The sequence below is a fragment of the Salvelinus alpinus genome, chromosome 4 (genome assembly GCF_045679555.1).
Source record: "Salvelinus alpinus chromosome 4, SLU_Salpinus.1, whole genome shotgun sequence".
Lineage (NCBI taxonomy): Eukaryota > Metazoa > Chordata > Actinopteri > Salmoniformes > Salmonidae > Salvelinus > Salvelinus alpinus.
In genome coordinates, this window is record NC_092089.1 from 21976866 (window position 1) to 21983533 (window position 6668).

The 6668-nt window shown below is 37.1% G+C and overlaps 1 protein-coding gene across 2 annotated transcripts in view; it reads left to right on the forward strand.

Annotated features, from left to right (window-relative positions):
* Window positions 1-531: 531 nt before the first annotated feature.
* hdac9b (histone deacetylase 9b) overlaps window positions 532-6668 on the forward strand; it is a 156673-nt gene continuing 150536 nt past the window's right edge. Inside the window, exons 1-2 of one of the 2 annotated variants that reach the window (XM_071396038.1) lie at window positions 532-698; window positions 1676-1880. The gene's annotated coding sequence lies outside the window, so the exon portion shown is untranslated. The remainder of the gene's footprint in view (window positions 699-1675; window positions 1881-6668) is intronic. The other variant, XM_071396039.1, reaches the window with a different exon arrangement.

Sequence of the window (6668 nt, forward strand, 5' to 3'; positions counted from 1 at the left end):
CTCTGAGACCAGGTTGCCACAAGACACCCAGGGGAGAAAGTTCTCTTCAGTGGCCCTGAGGGCAAGCACCCCCGCCACCCACACACAGACCACAGCTTCCCGCCCACCACAGTGGACCCTGTAAGCAGCCTCCTCACCTGCAGCTAACTCACTGCACTTTCTCACAAAGACAAACTTCAATATAAACCCTATCACTCATTAATAACATTCCTTTGTGACATGCAATCTATTGTAATAGCGGTACAAAGTAAAAACACAATCACAAGGTAGTCTAGTATTATTTAAATGTATGTAGGGTAATCTGTTATCAAGATATTCACTGGCACCTGTAACAAGGCATGCTTTTTAAGACTCGTTCTTCTTTATCCAGTGCAATCGTGTAGAGGTTGAAATATAACATCACCTTATATCCACACGTATTTATAAACACCGTTGCTATGTCTACCATCCGTCAATACCGCATAGGCTACAGTTTTGATTGTACGGCTCCTGCTCTCTCCTCGTAGTTATTTTTAGCCCATTCGTCATACCGCTTTTAGACACTGAGCATTTCGATTCGCTTCAATTTTAAAACACAGCGCTCGCCTGACCCGGAGCCCTCTATCTGCCTTCGAGCAGGGTACTAAATTCACTTCACCGTTGCCAAATTGATCCAACCGAGTTTCTTCTCAACTCAACGTGGTTTTGTTGTACAGAAGGTAAGATAGCTAGTGTCAAATCTTTGCAATGAGATACAATAGTGCATCAGGTTGGTACAGTAGCAAACATGATCATGTTTTTAGTAGAGAATTTACTAATTTGAATCGAAATGTATTACTGTTATTTAGCCTATTACTGTCAACTCTAGCTTGGTCTGAACTTAATTGTATTTTATCACAGTTCAAAAGTGACTTCCATGTTTTCATTCATAGCCCACCTGTATCTTGCCACTTGCCTTTTTATGTAAGAGGCTGTTTATTACATGACACAACATGTTTTACTTAATAATAACCTAACCGTATTCATATTGCACATACTCCCCATTAATCTGCATGACCATAAACGACCCGATATTGTCCCCCTTATTGTTTTACGCTGCTAGACAGATAAAATGCCATGCGCATTGATTCTGTCTCCAAGCAGTACCACAGCCAGACTATAAATAGACCAATACCCACATGTATGATCTCACCACCAGACGTGACTGAAGTAACAATGAGTTAGCTGCCTGCTACAGTATCATCTCTGCTATTATCTCCACAGATAGATAGACATGGTGTTAAGCAGCTGACTTAAAAAGTGGTTGTTTAAATGCATTTGCATGAGGTTTATATGGCTGTGTATGTCAGTATAGGCTGCTGAGGGGAGGAATGGCATTAAATACCTGGAAACTATGTGTTTGATGTATTTGATACCATTCCACTAATTCTGCTCCAGTCATTACCACAAGCCTTTCCTCCCCAACCCCAATTAAGGTGCCACCCACCTCATGTGGTGTGTGTGTGTGTGTGTGTGTGTGTGTGTGTGTGTGTGTGTGTGTGTGTGTGTGTGTGTGTGTGTGTGTGTGTGTGTGTGTGTGTGTGTGTGTGTGTGTGTGTGTGTGTGTGTGTGTGTGTGTGTGTGTGTGTCTTTACAATACACGCTATCAGTATATCTGTATTATCCCTTATCTAGATTGTTTACCTGTTGGTTACAGGGATGGTCCATTCTCATCAGCATCATAATATCTGTGGATCTCTTGTTCTACAGTCAACTTCTCTAGTCAAATAGCCAAAGAGCAAAGACAGGGCAACAGCACAGAAGAAGAAAACAGCACAGTTATAAACCCACCAGGGTCATCCTGATCGTCTACGAGCGTTACGTCTCACAGACAACCATACGACCAACACATCCAGCTAGTGGTAAGTGATATCCCCCCATTCCCCCTACACAATAAAACGTATCTTAAGATACAAAAACAGGTTGTCAACATTGATTCCTTGCCATTTTAAAATACTTTTTCAGATTTCACTCTAAATCCAAGAGTGGACAGCTCAATGAAATATCAATCAGCATTGGCTGTAGGGATGTTGTGATGTTGGTGAAAGGGCATATTTGACTGTCTTGTTGACCTCAGTGTTTGAGTTGCCTTGTTTCCTATGGTAACCCATTGCAGACATGCTTCTTCATGGCTTTCATTCGATTTTTGAGTAAATTTCAGGTTTTATGAAGCTTTTGTCTCTGCCAATGTTCTGTCTCGAGGTGTCAGATGTTGACAAAATCCAACTCTTATTTCGGCGTGGTAATGAGAAAATACAGGAAGCGGGGGCTTGCCAGTATACACTTGACATTTTCAACTGTGACAAGAAGAAAATGCTCATGTGTTTTGATATGAAAGCCCTTCTCAGACCACGTGCAAACGACCCTTCAGTCTTTTGTCCACCTCAGAATATTGATGATATTTTTTACATCAGACTTGTTCTTGGCAGTGCGAGGGCTCACAGATGTCCACTCTGGGCTGTTCAGATGGCTTGAGGGGGCAGGTACCATCTGAGCTGTGTCATGGATGGACCGAGTCAGTTTAACAGCTCCATGTACTTACAGTAGGTTTGACACAGTGCATCCTGATTGGCACCCTTTTCCCTATATAGTGCACTGCATTTGGCAGAGCTGGTCACTATATAAGGAATAGGTTGCCATTTGGGATGCAGCGTCAGTTTCATGGTACCTTAAATTAGATTAAAACAATAATTGTATTAAATACAGAGGGAAGAAACACGTTGATTTGACAGGTATTGTTAGTCACTTCTAGATTATGATAATGTACGTCCGTAGAGGTGTGACCATATTACTAAGCATATTGGCAAGTCAGATCCAATGAAACACAGCACAGTGCGTCCTGCTTGTCAACACACACTAACAATACATTCATGTCTAGTTGGATATTTTACTTGTCGGTCCAATTCTGCGATAACACTATGAATGCAAAGTGAATGTAATGTGTTTACTGAGTTTGATGATAATTGTTTATTGTTTTGACACATTGTACACAGGGAAGAATAATGCCTTTGAATGTGTTCATTCAACCAGTTAGAACAGCACTTGTTGAACATGGGCCCTGGTAAAAAGTAGTGCACTGTCGAGTGAATAGAGTGCCATTTAGGACGTAGATATTGTTTCAAATGGGACTTGTTACAGTAAAGAGAAGTGTGCATTACCTTGTAGTTTAGAGGGAATTGAAACTAAAGGCCTGTTGTTGAATGACTTGGTCATCATAGTTTCTGTTCCACAAACACTCCTTTGATATAGTAGATGTCTCCATAGCAGAATTGATTTGATGCCTTGTTATACAGTGTTTCTGGCTGTGTTTTTCCTCACATAATACTGAAACCTGACCTGTAATGTAGAGAGGGACATGTAAGGGAACTGAAAGAAGAAATGCTGAACATTTTCTTATTGTTATTATTCTCCTATTGATATGAAATGGCCTTTGGGAGCCCCCTTGTTTGCCTTTTTACCAGACTAACAACAGTTAAAGTGATGTGAGAGTGTAGGGTTTGGGAGGACTGAGGTTCACAACAGCGATGTGTCCCAAATGGCACCCTATTCCCCCCAGGGCTCTTGTCAAAAGTAGTTGCACTATATAGGGAATAGGGTGCCATTTGGGATGGAGGAAGAGGAAGTATGTATGATGACACTGGTCAGAGGAATGATATACAGCACGGTAGTCAACAGTCATGTGCTTTATAACATGACTGTGTAAAAAAATATATATTACTAATCGAAAAATTTGAAAATTGGGAGCAAAAAAAAACCTGATCATATTTTGCTATGTAATTATTGCCCATATGTGAACCGAAATGAGAAGCTCTGACGTTAGTCATATTTCACACATTGAAAATGTGTGCCGTCAATTTAACCAGCATTTTCGCCAGCAGTAATCAGTTTTAACTTGACTAATTTGAATGCATTATAGAACCAGTTGCAACAACATAAAGCAGTTAACCTTATTACTGTAAGTTTCATACGTACAGTAGATATATAGGCAGTAACAATATAAATATTGCAATTTTTGACTAATAGAATGTGTTTATGGTCAATCAATATCCTACTATACATCAGCCAGTTACTATACATCATACAGTTACTATACATCATACAGTTACTATACATCAGCCAGTTACTATACATCATACAGTTACTATACATCATACAGTTACTATACATCAGACAGTTACTATACATCAGACAGTTACTATACATCAGACAGTTACTATACATCATACAGTACAGTTACTATACATCAGACAGTTACTATACATCATACAGTTACTATACATCAGACAGTTACTATACATCAGACAGTTACTATACATCAGACAGTTACTATACATCAGACAGTTACTATACATCATACAGTACAGTTACTATACATCATACAGTTACTATACATCAGACAGTTACTATACATCATACAGTTACTATACATCAGACAGGTACTATACATCATACAGTTACTATACATCATACAGTTACTATACATCAGACAGTTACTATACATCATACAGTACAGTTACTATACATCATACAGTTACTATACATCAGACAGTTACTATACATCATACAGTTACTATACATCAGACAGGTACTATACATCATACAGTTACTATACATCAGACAGTTACTATACATCATACAGTTACTATACATCATACAGTTACTATACATCAGACAGTTACTATACATCATACAGTTACTATACATCAGACAGTTACTATACATCAGACAGTTACTATACATCAGACAGTTACTATACATCAGACAGTTACTATACATCAGACAGTTACTATACATCAGACAGTTACTATACATCAGACAGTTACTATACATCAGTACAGTTACTATACATCAGACAGTTACTATACATCAGACAGTTACTATACATCAGACAGTTACTATACATCAGACAGTTACTATACATCAGACAGTTACTATACATCAGACAGTTACTATACATCAGACAGTTACTATACATCAGACAGTTACTATACATCAGACAGTTACTATACATCAGACAGTTACTATACATCAGACAGTTACTATACATCAGACAGTTACTATACATCAGACAGTTACTATACATCAGACAGTTACTATACATCAGACAGTTACTATACATCATACAGTTACTATACATCAGACAGTTACTATACATCAGACAGTTACTATACATCAGACAGTTACTATACATCATACAGGTACTATACATCAGACAGTTACTATACATCATACAGTTACTATACATCAGACAGTTACTATACATCATACAGTTACTATACATCAGACAGTTACTATACATCAGACAGTTACTATACATCATACAGTTACTATACATCATACAGTTACTATACATCATACAGTTACTATACATCATACAGTTACTATACATCATACAGTTACTATACATCAGACAGGTACTATACATCAGACAGGTACTATACATCAGACAGGTACTATACATCAGACAGTTACTATACATCAGACAGTTACTATACATCATACAGTTCCTATATATCAGACAGTTACTATACATCAGACAGTTACTATACATCATACAGTTACTATACATCATACAGTTACTATACATCAGACAGTTACTATACATCAGACAGTTACTATACATCAGACAGTTACTATACATCAGACAGTTACTATACATCAGACAGTTACTATACATCAGACAGTTACTATACATCAGACAGTTACTATACATCATACAGTTACTATACATCAGACAGTTACTATACATCAGACAGTTACTATACATCATACAGTACAGTTACTATACATCATACAGTTACTATACATCAGACAGTTACTATACATCATACAGTTACTATACATCAGACAGTTACTATACATCAGACAGTTACTATACATCAGACAGGTACTATACATCATACAGTTACTATACATCATACAGTTACTATACATCAGACAGTTACTATACATCAGACAGGTACTATACATCAGACAGTTACTATACATCAGACAGTTACTATACATCATACAGTACAGTTACTATACATCATACAGTTACTATACATCATACAGTTACTATACATCAGACAGTTACTATACATCATACAGTTACTATACATCAGACAGTTACTATACATCAGACAGTTACTATACATCAGACAGTTACTATACATCAGACAGTTACTATACATCAGACAGTTACTATACATCAGACAGTTACTATACATCAGACAGTTACTATACATCAGACAGGTACTATACATCAGACAGTTACTATACATCATACAGTTACTATACATCAGACAGTTACTATACATCATACAGTTACTATACATCAGACAGTTACTATACATCAGACAGTTACTATACATCAGACAGTTACTATACATCAGACAGTTACTATACATCATACAGTTACTATACATCAGACAGTTACTATACATCATACAGTACAGTTACTATACATCATACAGTTACTATACATCAGACAGTTACTATACATCAGACAGTTACTATACATCAGACAGTTACTATACATCATACAGTTACTATACATCATACAGTTACTATACATCAGACAGTTACTATACATCAGACAGTTACTATACATCAGACAGTTACTATACATCAGACAGTTACTATACATCAGACAGTTACTATACATCAGA